The 17,265-nt window shown below is 38.2% G+C and overlaps 1 long non-coding RNA gene across 1 annotated transcript; it reads right to left on the bottom strand.

Moving 5' to 3' along the window:
* Nucleotides 1–524: 524 nt before the first annotated feature.
* On the bottom strand, nt 525–15,979 carry LOC117195555 (uncharacterized). The gene is made up of 4 exons (XR_004475281.2): nt 15,845–15,979; nt 10,546–10,693; nt 3,145–3,605; nt 525–956 (listed from the first exon to the last, which is right to left on the bottom strand). It is a non-coding gene; the product is annotated as an uncharacterized LOC117195555 (long non-coding RNA).
* Between the last annotated feature and the right edge of the window lie 1,286 nt (nt 15,980–17,265).

Here is a 17,265-nt window from a genome sequence, read left to right on the forward strand (position 1 = left end):
CACATATATACAGTGGAATATTACTCAGCCATAAAAAGAAACGAAATTGAGCTATTTGTAATGAGGTGGATAGACCTAGAGTCTGTCATACAGAGTGAAGTAAGTCAGAAAGAGAAAGACAAATACCGTATGCTAACACATATATATGGAATTTAAGGGGAAAAAATGTCATGAAGTACCTAGGGGTAAGACAGGAATAAAGACACAGACCTATTAGAGAATGGACTTGAGGATATGGGGAGGGGGAAAGGTAAGCTGTGACAAAGCGAGAGAGAGGCATGGACATATATACACTACCAAACGTAAGGTAGATAGCTAGTGGGAAGCAGCCGCATAGCACAGGGAGATCAGCTCGGTGCTTTGTGACCTCCTAGAAGGGTGGGATAGGGAGGGTGGGAGGGAGGGAGACGCAAGAGGGAAGAGATATGGGAACATATGTATATGTATAACTGATTCACTTTGTTATAAAGCAGAAACTAACACCCATTGTAAAGCAATTATACTCCAATAAAGATGTAAAAAAAAAAAAATTTGAGACTCCAAATACCCAACTTTTTACCTCTTTATACTCACTACCTGCTCTCATACAATGAAAGACCTTTACAATGAAAGTCCTTTGTTCTTATGATTTCTTCTACTCTTTCAGTCTCTTTCTAGCCTCTTACCCATCCCTGCATGGTTGGAAACTTCTGTTTGATCGTGAAAAGTATTGTTCCACTAGTCACACTGATGTTTGGGGATTTTTTAAGAGGATAAAAGCATCAACTAGGGCTTCCCTGGTGGCGCAGTGGTTGGGGGTCTGCCTGCCGATGCAGGGGACACGGGTTTGTGCCCGGGTCCGGGAAGATCCCACATGCCGCGGAGCGGCTGGGCCCGTGGGCCATGGCCGCTGAGCCTGCGCGTCCGGAGCCTGTGATCTGCAACGGGAGAGGCCACAGCAGGGAGAGGCCCGCGTACTGCAAAAAAAAAAAAAAAAAAGCATCAACTAGAATATCCTTACTTTATTTTCATTTATTTCTTTTGTTGCCAAACTTGTACTTTATCCCCAGTAATATAAACTCAAGGCAGTGAAAGGAGTTGGTAATGGCATTTCTAGTACAAATGATATTTAAAATGACTATCTTGCCAACTTTGCTCAGTATTAGGGTAACTGAAAACTGTTCATAGATGAAGGAAAAAAGAAGAAAGTTATCCTTTTCCATTTACTTATTAAAGTGTGAGATTGCACTTGAATAATCATCACACACTGGAACACTGTCATGAAGTAAAACATTGACAAATAAATGAGGGTAAAAACGTACACAATGACAGTAAAAGAATATTAGAATTTCCTTTTTCATTCAATTATAATTTTGGCACCGTTGCTTATTTGATTCTTGGAAAACTAGGGCCAGATTTATGACTACCAAACAATCCACTTGGCTTTTGCAATTAACCTGAAATTCTACATTACTCTCTATTTCGATTATTCTCTTAAAATCAAACATATTACAACTATTTTGATTTTGAGATTGAAGTTGGACAATAGGTAAATGCATGTGAAACTCTAGTGTTGATACAAGTAAATCCTATTCCTGGCCTTCAAATTGTGTATTTTGAGAAAATGGCAGTAAATAGCACAAACTAAATCTTAAAATGGTTTTCTGGTAAAATATTTCATTACATACTTCACCTGTGTTACACCACTTGTTTACAGTAATAAAACTCACATGTGCTAGAGAATATTATCTATTGATATTTTAATCACTCTGCTTATCTTTCCATCCCCTCTTCTCCTCCCTATCTTTGAAGACTGTGTTTTAGAGCAGCGTAAGGGTTAGACTAAGAATGATGAGTCCCAGATAATGTTCTGGTCTTTTACAACTAAACAGCTATTGCATAGATTACCAAGAAGGTAGGGTTGTGGTCAAATCATGTATAGTCAATTCACCTAATATTTTTCTTCCTTGATATGTTAGCTTCTATCTGTTGGAAGCATGTGAAAACTTACCTATATTCTCAGCTCTTTGGAAACTTCACTACGAAAGTTTCACAATAACCTGGTATTATTTCTTTAAATTGTATATTTGATAGCATTCGAGTTGAGAAACATTTTTAACCCTGATGAAATTTCAGGGATGACTTTATGACCTGACAGTAACATAAATGGGTATGTTTTGAAAATAAAGAAAAATCTCTTAATTGCAAAGAGATTCCATGTATTTTCTTGAATGATTCTGATGAGGTCTGGCTCCTTCGTTTCATTAGAAAGGGGAGTGGGAATCAAAGGAGCTTGACAGTTGGTTGACGTGGATGCCTAGCTACTAAATCATTGCATTCATGCTAAGACCTCCTATGTGCTCCCATTAAATCCCATTCAGCTCATGAGGTAATATATGTACTGTAGCCTATGGCTGGGTTAGCGCTGTTTTTTTTTTTTCTCCCCTGTTAAATTCTCACAAACTCACATTCCTCTAGGCTTTCCTTTTAAGTTTTATATTTACTACGGTTAGATCTCAAAAAACAAATGTTGAGAAAAAAAGAAAGCTGTAGAAATATATTTACAGGGTGATATCATACTATGTATATATATATATATATTTTTTAATATAAAATTGTATTTTAAAATACACACCAAGCTCATGATCATAGTTGCCTCTGGAAAGATTCAATGGTAATAGGACTGAGGTTGGTTGTCAAAGAGGATTTCAACTGCATCTGTAAAATGTTGTCATTGTTTTTAAGGCATGAAACCTCTTGATTTGGAAAGGGAGTGAGGTAGTGATAGAGTAGTGGTTAAGTATATTGGGTCTGGAGAGAGACTGCCTGTGTTTGAACCTGCCACTTACTACATGACCAGAGGAAAGTCACTGAACCTTCTAGTGCATCAGTTTCCTAATGAGTAAAATGGTGCTTAACAATAAATAGTTCCTACCTTATTGGCTTGTTGTGAGAAGTAAATGAGGTAATACAGGAAAAGTGTTTAGAATGGTTCTTAGAACACAGTAAGTATTCAATAAATTAATTAGTAATTTTTTTAATCTCAAAATTTTTTCTACAGGATTGTCTTTTTTAATTAAAAGAACCTTTAGGAAATAGATTTATTACTGGATAAATAGCAGCAATGTGCATATATAACAATTATAAACATGTTTAATTATTTACCGAAGCTGCAGGAGGGGAACTTCAGTAACATATTTCTATATTTCACTCCAAGTATTATTGAGGCCACTTTCAATTCTCTCTTCTATCCTCATTCTCAAGGATTCTCAGTAATTCAGCTGTCTGATCTTTCTGTCTTCTACTTTTTACAACATCTTTCTTCTTATTTCTGAATCTACATAGTACAACGCAAATAGCTCTGAACACAAGCACAGCAAGTCTGCATTTCTTCTTTGGCGACAGTAGCTTTAGTATTAACTGAAAGGCAGGGTAGATAATGTGACACGCGCTTTACTTTCAGCAGACTTGTTAATATCAGCTCTGAATTTTTCATGACGGCTTCGGTAACCTGTAGCCTGGAGCTGAAGCTCTGGGGGTTTCCACCACAAAGAGGTAGATCAGCTGAGCTCTCACTTCCCATCTGGCACTGGGTGACAGGGACAGTCAGGGGGGCTGCAGGAAACCTGAAGAAGAAGAAAGCTGATGTGGGACACCCATTGTAGTGCATCAAAGGCTAAACATGTGCTGTTGTATGGATGTATCTTTGAGACACTTGTTTATCACTGGCTTCAGAATCTACTTAGCCAATGTGTTTAACGTTAGAGTCACAAGAACAGCTGCCGCTCGTGTAAGTAATACCCTCATACGCAGTGGCATCCTGATTTGCCAAACCAGATTCAGGACCTCTCTGCAGTGAATGTTTGATGCTGTCTGGCATGCTTCTTATTTACCCACATAGGCAGGCGTACACGTGCAGGCACACACACAGACGCACACGATCACGATTCGGAGCTGTTTGAAATTGTAAACCATTTTAGCTCTGTCCCAAAAGTAACAAAATGATCTCAAAGTTCTCACAAAAGCTGTATTTTATGTCTGAAGGTCAAAAACAAAAAGTTTTTTGAAAGGGATCGGAGGCTCAAATGTAATCATATGTGGAAAGTCAAAAATAGTAAAAAAAAATTTTTTTAAGACAAAATTTGAGCATTTACCTTCCTTGAGTCTTATGGTGGTTCTATCATATTTACTGAAATATATAGTTGCCCACTTATTTGTAGGAAGTTGGATCCCTATATACTTGATTTTATTTTTAATAACTAACAATTCAGATTTGCTCTGGACACACCCAAACTGCAATTCTTAGAATGCAGGAGTATTTACAAGCACACCAGGAGGAAGCCAGTTCTCTTAATTGCAGTATTCTCTGGTCACACCCTTTGCTTCTGTTCTATCAAGAAAGAAGTTAAATAAATAATGCTTGGTTTGTACGTGGAAAAAAAATTTGTAGAGCTAATAATACTCCAGCCTTGAATGAGAAACAATGAAAAAGTAAATATATATGTTGCTACTATAATTTTTTTGGTAATTTTTCATCAACAGAAGGAACCAGGTCAACTTTTTGAACTAATTTTTATTTTGATCTTCTTCTTAAATTATGTTTCACTATTTGCAGTCTGCCACTCCAATATTTCTCTAACTTATAGATGCATTTCACTGTTGCTTCTTTGTGTCTGAAAGGGTGTTATTTTTAAAAGCTCATTAACATTTACTAGCATTCTAGCCTTTTCAAAGATCTAACAGAAGGTTGACTTTCAATATTAACATTATATTAAGACAGTATAACAAGGTGTACATTTATAGTTGTGTTAGTAACCAAAAAGTTGTATGATTTATTACAACAAAACAGTTAAAATATTAAGCAATTAACTTTACCATTATGAACTCAATACACTTTGATGATATTCTCCAACTATACAGTGACTTTGCTGAAACCTACATAAAAGTGTCCTCATGTTTATTTGTGCACAGTCCCCAATGTTCACAATTATTGTAAAGGATTAGGATTGATGATTCAATAATTTGAAGAGTTTTTTCACTTTTTAAAACATTATTTTACTGCAAACGAATAATTAAGGGTTTAATCACTGAAACCAACCTATGTTTTTATAGCAAATGGAGAACTGAAGATTATCATTTTAGCTCTTGAACAAAAATTAGACTCCCTTGGCCATTCTCCCTACCTGTTTGGTTATTTTTGCTAAATAAAAAATTTGCCAAACTTAGTGGCTCAAAACAGCCATTTTATTTTGCTCATGATTTCGTGGGTCCAAAATTCTGGAAGGGTTTGGCTGGTCAGTCCTCACTGGGGTCTCCCATGAGGTAGCATCAGAGGTAGGTGGGACTGAAGCTATCAAGGTTCACCTGTGCTGGACATCCAAGGTGGCTCACTCTTGGGGCTGGTACTTGATGCTGGCTGTCAACTGGGATCTCGGTTGCACTGGCAACCAGAACACCGATGCAAGGTCTCTTGAGCATGGCCTTGGCTTCCTCACGGCCCGGAGGCCTAAGCATAGTTGGCTTTCTTACATGGCAGCTCACAATTCCCAACACAAGTGTTCCAGTGACAAAGGTAAAAGCTGCCTTGGAATTCACAAAACAGCGCTTCTGCTGAATTGTATTGGTTATGATTGAGTCTCTTAAGGCCAGACAAGATTCAAGGGGAGGGGATAGAGTGGCCACTTCTTAATAGGAAGATTGTAAAAGATTTGTGGACATATTTTAAAGCTACCACATTACCCTCCTTATGGATACTACCCACTTTATACTACAGATCATTTGAAAGACAACATGGAAATCCTACATCTTCACCATGAGCTCTATCAAAAGAATCTCACTTTAATCAATGTAGAGCTGAAATCACCCCAAATACCTTGTAGTAGCTGTGACAGTTGGCATTTTCCAAAAATGACCATAACGATATATCTAGTACACTCTGCTCTTTCAGAATCCTGCCACCACCCCATCGGGAGGTAGAATCTCCTTCTCCTTGCTTTGAAATCAGACAGGCCTTTGTGATGGCCTTGACAAACAGAATGCTGCAAAAGCGAAACTGCATGATTTCTAAGACTGGTTCACAAAAGGTGACTCAGTTTCTACCTGAGCTTCTGTCTTAGGAATGCTCACCCTTGGAACCCAGCCACCGTATGGTGAGGAAACCCAAACCATCTGTGGAGGCAGGTCAAGGTGTTCCAGCCGAGAGCTTCAGCTAAGGTCTCAGAGTCAACTGCGAGCCTTCAGGTGACTCCAGCCCCACCTTTGAGCCACTCTAGATGATGCTGAGTGCAACAGAGACAAGCTATTTCTGTCAAGCCTTTCCCCAGTTGAGATTCATGAGCAAATTAATGTTTTGGAGTGATTTGTTATACAATGATAGATAACCAGGATGAGTGATTTACCTCTACCCTGAGAGGCCGGTATTTCATTTGAAATAAAAGAAATATCCAATTTGCAAATCAATCTTTGTTTACTCTCAAGAATAAGGTAGAAAATGCATTTCATGTATTTCTAGGAGTCAATAGAAATAAAGGCAGAATGGAATGGTTATCAATTCATAGACCCCCAGGCTAGTCTTCAATTACTGAAGAAACTTAGTGTGGTGAATTTAGTATTCAAGCTCTATGACACCCAACAACAGGTTTGTTTTAGAGCAGATTAATCAGAAACATGATGCTACATACCCAGTTAATCAGAGAGAAAGTTCTTTCCTTTGAGGAATTGTGTATGTGTGATGCAGCTACAGATAATCATTTATTAAGTTTTTATTGTGTTCTGGTCACTGTTCTGTGTGCTGGGAATACAGCAGTGAACAAAACAGTTGTCAGTCTCCTCACAGGCTTTATATTATGAGAAATGAATGGACATGAACAAATACATTATATATATAATGTCAGTTGGGGGTAAATGGAGGAAAATTCAGAGAAGGAAGATAGCAAGCCCAAGGATAGATGGAGGGAGATAATCACATATAGGGATGGGCAGGGAAAGCCTCACTGAGATGATGAGATTTCAGCAAAAACCTGAAGGAAATGAGAGAGGCAGCAAAAAAATTTTCTGGCCAAAGGATGTTTCAGGCAGAGGGAATAGAAAGAGTAGAGGCCCCAAAGCAATAGCAGTGATACAGTCTGGTAGAAGCAAGAAGGCCAGGATGTTGGAACCTAACCAAAGAAGACCATAGTGGGAGATAAAGGAAGGAGAGAAGGAACCAGACTATCTAGAGCCTTCTAAGAAATTGTAAGAATTTACTCTATGTGAGAAATTAATCCATTGGAAGGTTTGAGCAAAACAATGACATGATATTGGATCTAAAAGGAGTCTTCTGGTGGCTGGAATGAGATTACACAGTAGGTTAAAGAGTGGAATAATCAGGCAAATGAAAATAGTGGTTTGGACAAAGATAATAATGATGGAGTGGTAAAGGGTGATTAAATCAGGATCTAGTTTGATGGTGGAAAACCAATAGATTTACTGATGGATTGAATTGGATATGCGTCAGAGATGACTCAAGATTTTCTAGAGTGAGCTACTAGAAGAATGAAGATGCCACTTTTTCAGATGGTGGATCCTGTAGGAGAAGATGCTTTGGTGGACAGATCAGGAATTCTCTGGACATGTTAAATTTGAGATGTCTACTAGACATCCAGTTAGAGAACAATCTGGAGGTTAGTAGAAACATGGAATTATCAATTTGGGAGTTTTCAGTGTTTAGATGGTTCTTCAGGCGGGAAAATTTCATCAAGGAGTCTTCTGCTTTTTATGGGGACTGATGTAAATAGTCATAAAGGGCAGACGGATACTAATCCTGATACACTATTTCACAGATTAGATATACCTGGAAAAAGAATTCTTTAACCTCATGAAGGATTAAGTGATAATAAAACTGACTTATTAGTAGATTTATTCTTTGAATTTGAACTCCACGGCATGGCCTATTTACAAAATGGCATTTGTATCTAGTATTTTCTTTGCCTGAATATATTCACAATGTAGTGTTGTGGAAAGAGTGCATTGCTGTTAATGCAGTTCAGTTGCTAGAATACAGTTTGTTTCTGTAACTCTCAAATAAAGTGTTTCTCTTGATAAGTGCTGTTGTCTACCACAAATAACATGCCCTGACAGACAGAAAGAAAGCAAGTAGAAATGGCAGGTTCTTGAAGTAAGCCAATGAATGTGCTTATTTGAATATAGTTAAATATAACACATTATAATCAGAAATATCACGTTTGGTCTGATGCTTAGATCATCAACTTGCACACACAAGTGCAGTTGTTGCTATCTGAGCCACATTTCTTTTCTAGACTCAACAGTGCAAATTAAACCAAATGATCTAATGTAAATTATCTGTGTGCAAAATCTATAGAAAACACAAGGTTAAAAGTCACCTTAATGACAGAACGTTGTCATAGGAGCTCAGCCAACATTTACAAAGAGAGCAACTGTCAAAGAAGTGTAAGAGATGAGAATTGCCAAAGAGATCAGTCTCCTGACTGCTTTCCAATCAGTGAAAAAACTGCAAATTGAAGGACAGTGTTATAAAACTCTATGGAGGGACTTCCCTGGTGGCGTGGTGGTTGAGAATCCGCCTGCCAATGCAGGGGACACGGGTTCAAGCCCTGGTCCGGCAAGATCCCACATGCCGCAGAGCTACTGAGCCCGTGCTCCACAACTACAGAAGCCCGCGCACTGCAACAAAGAGCAGCCCCCACTCGCCGCAACTAGAGAAAGCCCGCGCGCAGCAAAGAAGACCCAACGCAGCCAAAAATAAATAAATAAACAAACAAACTCTGTGGAGCTAAAACATAATTTTTAGAAGAATCTTTGTTGCTTATATATATGTTCTCATAGTTTTCTCATTGTGTTTGGAAAGTTTTTCAGAGTATGAGTTGCTAGACCTCAGGATGGGGTGAGGGGAGAGGTGCACATGGACAAATCAAGGTCATCATAAACATTCAACACCCCGAGAGAAAGACTGGGATTCACCTATTCACCCTTCCCTCTCTGTTTAGCCCTGGTGGAGCTCAAGAGGGCAATGAGTTAAATTTCTTCCAGACAGCCTGGGGTTTTAGCTACTGTGAGTGACGGACTGGTGTTGGAAGCAGCTCTGAAAGAGTATGCCAATCTGAGCCTACTCTTCTTCAACACGAGGAAAGTGAATGAAAGTTAAATACACATACATTTAAAGCCAGCAAGTTCATCGCAGGGTGACAAAAAGTTTAAAGTTAAAATACAAATTTGTATACTCTTATCTGAAAGTTTCAAACTTGTGAACGTTAAAAAAAAAAGTGACATTTTGTTGTACCCAGTTTAGAAGGAATACTTTGGTAAAAAGCTAATATGCATGTATTTATTTTGTCATGCACAGAGCACAAGGCATGTCATAATTCTATTTAACTGTGGCATGGCTTTGTACAAAAGATGTCACAGCATTATAATAAAAGCCACCAGATGTCACTGTTACAGATTCTATTCAGTCATACGCTAATCTGAAAATTTGTGCTTTTCATTGCTCAGTTTGAAGAAATTCTGGGTTATAATTTTGCCATCAAAGAAATATTGCACTCGGGCTTTCTTGTGGGGAATTTTTTCCCATGGGTCTTAACTTCTCTATAATTCTTTTTGTTTTGTTTTGTTTTTTTTTTTTTTACAGTGGCTCTAAACTCAATTAGGGAATAGGAAAGATTTTCCCACCAGGAATATTTAGTATACACGAGTTGCTGTCAGAAGTCTTCCTTTGAGAGACTTTACACACAAACAGGACAACTCCTCAAAAAACTTGAAAGGTGGATTGGTTTGAAGGTGGACCAATCATTTCCTAGTCCTCTGATGCTTTGATTTCAGCAAGATCAAATATTCAGTAGAGAGCTGGGTTTGGAGATCTTTCTGCCGTTAGCCTCTGTTTAGAAAACTAGCTTTACCTTACAGTGTGTGGTGAAGAAGATGATTAGTTTGGCACGTAAGTATGTATAGGCTCCATACCTCACGACACTTACTGTTAGATCAAAGACAAATTGACATGACTTGATCAACATTTTACCTATTCTATGTATCTTATATACAGGCTTTGAACAGTACCCACATGTAGACGATGTTCCTACCTTTCTAGTCTAAGTGAAATTAAAGATTTAATAACGAGAACTTCAGTCTAGGAAGCAGATTAATGAAACAGATTTTGGAGTATACTAGGGTTTGGAACATCTGGCAATTCACATCCTATATGGGAGAATTTATACCTTTTACAAATAGAGGCTTATTTAATGATGTGTTTGTGGTATGTGCTGAACCCAGGTTGACTGATTAAAATAAGGATCTCACAGGACCTCAGATGCAGGACCATTTTAAGGAACTCCTTTTTTTTTTTTTTTCCTTTTTAAAGAAAGGACCATGCACAGTAGATGGAAAAAGATTTCATGTCTTTATAAGTAGTAGTTAAGTCTCACGAAATTTATGTTGGTATGTTGCCATAGATCAGCAAAATCTATAAAGAAAAGGAAAGAAAAAATCCAGGAAAGTTTTGAGAAGTGAAAATGCCCCTCTCTGACATAGAAACAAGTAGTAACAGCCACAAACCTGTCTGTGTGCTTATGCCATTGTGGAATGTTGTTCAACATATGGAGAGCTTGGCCCTTTTGCTGTCAGCCCAGGGCAAGGGATGACTTATCCACGTAAAATCAAGTTCCTTCTTCAATAGATGCAAAATATTTTCTCCATGAGATGTCTAATTGTTTAGGAAAAAAGCCGTTGAGCAAAGAATTAAGAAACTGGCCTGATGTTGTTATATACAATTTTTAAAGTAAGTTTTCATGGTAGTTTAAAAAAAACAGGGGTAGGTTAACTTAAGATTTTCTTAGAAACATTATCATGAGTGTTTGTAAAAATCTCCCATTCTAGTCTTCTTTATTGGAAGAAATAAAGGCAGTAAAGAGAGGGAAGGATCACCATTCAGAGTTTACCTTATTTTTTTAAGGTAGTTCCAAGCCAGTTATGCTTAAATTTCCAAAACAATTATTTTAAAAATTCAGTAATCAGGAACTGGGCTAGATAAAAATTATTGGCCTATTTCTATTTCCTTGGGTTTCCCAGTCTTTTCACGGGGAGGAGGGAGGAAGCAGGGAGAGCGGTGCTGTTCAATCTGAAAAGGGACACACGTCTCTGATCTCCACTTGGCAGTTCCCATTGGCCTTTTGGTTGTCAGGACCTAGTCTCCGTGATACTGATTGTGACAAATTAGGGAAATTTGTCAGAACAGGACACTTCACATGCTTAGAAATTAAGGTGAAATGCTCCCCAGATTAACATCTGCTTTGCTCTTAGAAGATAAGTCTGCAGGCGGAGTAAAGAGAATAAGTCACTTTATAGCCAACCCCTTTCCATTCTTAGGTCTGTTCAAGAAATAGATGGGACTCTGTATTCTAGTTGTCAGCTTGCTTGGTACAAAGCACAAAATCAAATGTGTGCCTAATCATTGAATCATACGTGTTTTATCTTATTATGTCCTCTCAGCTCTCTTTGCTGTGATTTTCCATTGGTCTCCAAAACATACCAGCCTCAATTACCTTTGGGGCTATCAAACATAAACCTAGTTTCCACACTCTGTTTATCTCCGTGAAACTCACATCCACCTTTGAGTTACAAATGTAGGTGAACAAATCCGAATAAAGAAAAGGGAAAACCTTAAAAAGTTTCATCCAGGGGTGAGACTGAACACTGAGGGTATTCTGCTGTACACATTTCCACATATATTAGATTCCTGCAGATTGTCTTAGTTCAACTGGTAGTTCAGATCTAAAATTTTCCACACAATTCCATTTGTAATGGAATGTCAGCAAGTACACAATTTAAAACATTTTTCTGAATTACATAATTTACAATTATTATGCTCTACTTATTTTCCCAAAACTCATGATTACAGCACAACTATCCTGAAATATCTTACTGGTAAAAGTATTCCTCGCCTCAGCTCCTCATTGTAAATATCTAGTTTCTTTGTGCTTTGGTAACACACTCCGTTGCCCACTTTGTGAACCAGTTCTTGGTCTTAAGTCTTTTTAGCTGCTATGGAAGCCTGGTTTTCTTGCTCAGTTGTCTGTTATTAACCTCTTCATTTTGCTTCTAGGATTAAACTACAGTGATGCTAGAAACTCTAAATCAGGGGTCTCCAACCCCCGGGCCGTGAACCGGTATTGGTCTGTGGCCTGTTAGGGACAGGGCGTCACAGCAGGAGGTAAGCGGCAGGCGGTGAGCGAAGCTTCATCTGCCGCTCCCCATTGCTCACATTACCACCTGAACCATCACTCTTCGCCCACCCCCACCCCCGATCCGTGGAAAAATTTTCTTCCACGAAACCGGTCCCTGGTGCCAAAAAGGTTGGGGACCGCTGCTCTAAATAGAAGCGACTATTGCACGGCCATGGGGTTGGGAGTTTGTTGCTACCTAAGCTGCTGCATTTCTGGCATCAGTTTGGTGAGGGGAGCTGCTGGAGATTACTGGGGGGGGGAAAGATTTAATCGCCCCCTCCCAGATCACTCACTGGATTAATCTTCTTAGGAAAAAGAAGAAGGCTGTGTCTACACTTTCCAGGAAGCAACCTGTTTGTAAATTCACCAAATAAACGGACATTAGGCAAGAAAGGAAAGGTCAAAGACTAATACACTGAAAATCACTAGTGCCCAAATTCCAAACTGCTGTAACAAATTTAAGGCAATCACTAACCTCCTCAGAAAAGAAGATTCCAGGATTTGGGATGAAGCAGGAGCAGCTAGATCGAAAATCCTGACTTTTGTCCCTTGATTTCACCTTTCCCCTGGGAATTCCTAACTAATTTCACCTGCCACCATTATGATGGCCATTAGTAGAAGTGGTAGGGGGTGGTTATTGATTCCCATCAATCTTTTAATTCCTCACAACATGATTGAGGCCACGCTGGATCACTCTAACATGCAATTACTCGAGGCTAGAAGAATCTTAAAAGTGAGATAAAATGGCACAATACAAGGCAGTCTTTAAAATATAAGTTACCTAAATCCAGTTTTGAGGTTTCTTGAGCTGTGCTGTGTAATACAGTAGCTGTTAGCCACAAGTGTCAATTAAGTACTTAAATTAAACACAGTCCAAATTGAGATGTGCTGAAGGTATAAAATGCACACTGGATTTCAAAGACTTAACACAAAAAAAGAATGTAAAATTAATAATTTTTATATTGATTACATATTAAAATGATAATATCCGGACACATTAGGTAGGTTAAATAAAATACCCTATTAAAATTATTTTCATCTGTTTCTTTTACTGTAAAGTGGCTACTAGAAAATTTCAAATTACACATATGATTTGTAGTATATTTCTTTTGGACAGTGCTTTAGAGAAATGCTCTAGCAATATTTTTGCCTCGCTCCCAGCCTGCCACCTTTGTAGAAACTTTTAGGAATACATTGGCTTAGACTGGGGATTTTGAATGTAAGAAGACCCGGGTTTACATCTCAGTTCTCTGCTTACTACCTGAGTGACTTTGGACATATTACTGAAAACTCTCTGCTTCAATTGCTTCAGCTACAAAATAGGGATAATAACATTGTGTCCGCTTGCATTATATGGTTACCGTGATGATTACACGAAACTATAAACTTCTTATTTGCCTCACATAAAGAATCATTTAGTTATAACTAGTGTTATTTATACTCTTAATTCCTACTATCCAGGGATTCTCCTCAGCATTCTTCGATTCATCATATCTAGATGAATCTAGAGAGTAATATCCCTTCACCCGCCTAAATAAATTATACCTTAGGTTTCTTGGATGGCTGACACCCAGAATGACACCTTTTCAAAAGAGACCAGGCTTAATAATGGAGATGTAATCTTATAGGCCATAGCTGGATGATCAACGTTCATATTAGAAATATGTACATATAGATATAGGACATATATAGTTGGTTCATTATATAAATTAGCAAAATAAATCATCTGTTTTTATAATTTTTATTGGAATATAGTTGATTCACAGTGTTGTGGTAGTTTTAGGTGTACAGCAAAGTGAATCAGTTATACATATAAAAATCATCTTATGTTGAAGAGGGAATTTGACATAAAATGTCATCAACTAGAGTGACTAAATATTGATATTTCATTGAATAAACTGTCTTGTTTTGTTTTTTAATGGAATTGTCTGAAATAGCCCAGTATTCAAAATCAGAATCAACAGAAAGAATGTTTATAACAGAAAATATTATTTTACTCTTATAAAAACAAAACAAAGCAAAATGATGGCAGATCTGCATTTGGAACATTGCACACAATATTGTTTGCCAAGCCTAGAACAAGCGTAAGAGAGTATTAAGCTCACAGCAACTGAAATAATCAAGAAGAGAAAAGTGCTTCTGACCAACTATATAAGAAGAAAAACCCAAGTGTGGGAACATAAAACCTGTGAAGGTGATAATCAAATATTGGAGGTGCAGGTTTGAGTATGACTAAGGACATCACCTTACTTACTAAAGCCCTTGATTCTAAAACTAGTACACAACTCTAGAATTTGAAAAAGCCACTTTAATGCATATTAAATATTAAATGAGGCACCACTTAATTGGATACATTGCCCCAGGGATAATACAGCAAATAAAGTTTGAAAGGGGGTTTAAACTAATTGACGGACGCTTAAGCTATAATAGGATTTCTTTAAAGGAAAGTAGAGATGCTTTGGAAATTGTCTAGAAGGCTGCTATACCCTCCCCCTTAAACATGCTTTTGTGTCATTATTAGGCTCCTATCTTGGAATACGGACAGAAACTTCCTGGTTAACTATAACAGAAGAGACAGAAAGCAGGTATTTAGACCTTAAAGTAGACTTTAGAGAGGTAGCCACTTGGCTGCAGGAATGAAGAAGAAATGTAGTTCAGCAACTGGAGTTGACACAGATGTGGAAAAAGGCCACCAGGTGGGCAGTTTCAAGTGGTGTAACATACTTTTCCCTGTAGGCAGGTGGAGCCCAGTGGTGGTATATTGAGGAGAAGGCTACTAGAATCCAAGTCAGGGAACAGTGGTGATTAGATAGGGGCACCATAACAGCATGCCCAGTGGTCAGGGACTGGATCCCAGGTTCTTAATGGTATAGAAGAGGAAGAGACAAAGGCTTATAGGGGTAAGGCAGAGCATCGGTCCTAAATGGATTGTGGCTCTAGGCTAGTGGTTCTCAACTGGGAGTGATTTTACTCCCCAGGGACATTTGGCAATGTGTGGAGACATTTTATATTGTCACTGTTGGGGGTGGGTGGGTACAACTGGCATCTAGTGGGTAGAGGCCAGGGGTGCCGCTAAACCTCCTACAATGTGTTGGACAGCCATCACCACAAATGTCCATCTGGCCCAAAATGTCAATGGTTGTGCTGTCTACTACTCTAGGCAGATTTCTGAGACAAAACTTGGACAGAGAACAATAACGCTGAAGTCCAAACTGGGTTATAAATTGGGAACCAGGTGCTGGTGCAAACTCGACTAAAAAGAGATCAGGACCCGCCTTGAAACAGTTATGATTTGATACAACATCCCCAGGGTTTAGGCTACAACTCCTATGAGGCAGTGTGGTATAGAGGAAAAAAGTAAACCTACTTCCAACTGTAAGTCTCTGTGGTTCAAAACAAGTTTTATAAGTTTGACTTCCTTGTGTCAGATTAACACAGCAGTTTCAGATCTGAGGGATATTGTGAAGATCATAGGGTAATATATCCAAAATGCCTACCACAGGACTTAAAACATAGCACTAGAATGGCAAGAAAGTTGCTGCGCATGATACAGAAATTATATCTGCCCTTGGCAAAGCAATGAAATATGCTGCGTCTAAGTCTAATGAACATTTATATATACTCATACTCACCTTATCTGGCCTCTCAGCAATACTGATCACTGCAGTTGCCATGCTGCATTTTCTTCTTTTTCTTAACATCTTTATTGGAGTATAATTGCTTTACATCATTGTGTTAGTTGCTCCTGTATAACAAAGTAAATCAGCTATATGTATACATATATCCCCATATCCCCTCTCCCTTGCATCTCCCTCCCACCCGCCCTGTCCTACCCCTCTAGGTGGTCACAAAGCACCGAACTGATCTCCCTGTGCTATGCGGCTGCATCTCACTAGCTATCTATTTTGCATTTGGTAGTGTATATATGTCCATGCCACTCTCTCACTTCGTCCCAGTTTACCCTTCCCCCCTCCCTGTGTCCTCAAGTCCATTCTCTATGTCTGTGTCTTTATTCCTGTCCTGCCCCTAGGTTTATCAGAACCATTTTTTTTTTTTAGATTCCATATATATGTGTTAGCGTAAGATATTTGTTTTTCTCTTTCTGACTTACTTCACTCTGTATGACAGACTCTAGGTCCACCAACCTCACTACAAATAACTCAATTCCATTTCTTTTTATGCCATGCTGTTTTCTAATTGCTGCTCCCTTATCTGATTTCCCAACTAGATGCGCATAAGCTCCATAGGTGCAGGAATGGAGTCTCTCTCGTTCACTTGTAACCTAAATAAATAAAAAATAAAAATAAATAAAACAGTTTCCAATAAATAAATGAACAAAACCTAGTTAAATAACCTCTAATCAACCAGAAGGCAGGAGTGCTATTGATTATACAGATTGCAGAATTCTTCTATGATGCCTATAGCATCAGAAAGTTGTAGATCAATTTCAATCAAAAATCTCCTTCTTTTCAGTGGCTCCATTCCTACTTGATTGTGGGACCCACTGAGTTGAATGCATATGCCCAGGGACTTCTCTAGGAAGCAGAGCTATGCCCATAGAGAATCTCTGCTTTTTAGATCAATAATTCTAAACACTAGAGAGAGTTGGGGAGATGGTTCCTGAATCCTCACTCTGAAAGAAAAGCACGTTTCTAAGCGTTTGGATCTATAATAGTGACTTATTCAGCCTGGCTGTCTGAAATGCTTGACCCAGTGCCAGGCATGGAGTAGGTACCGTAAACATTTGTTTAAATAAATTATTTAAAACTCAGAATATATTCAAATTCTCTTTTTCATAAAGTTTTAGAGATACTTATTTTCCTATATTCATAAAGCTACAATGCACAGAAGAAATAGTTTCTCATGAAATTCAATATGATATTTCCAAAGCTCTCAGGTACTTTGACAGCAAATTTATTTGAAACATTATAAGGATGTCAATAGTGTATGCAAATTCAACACATTTAACCTTTAAATTTACTGCATTAGACTTGTAGTTAAATAATTGAATATTACTATGCCTCATTAGGTTTGATTTTTTTTCTTCTGAGGT

The sequence above is a fragment of the Orcinus orca genome, chromosome 4 (genome assembly GCF_937001465.1).
Source record: "Orcinus orca chromosome 4, mOrcOrc1.1, whole genome shotgun sequence".
Taxonomy (NCBI): domain Eukaryota; kingdom Metazoa; phylum Chordata; class Mammalia; order Artiodactyla; family Delphinidae; genus Orcinus; species Orcinus orca.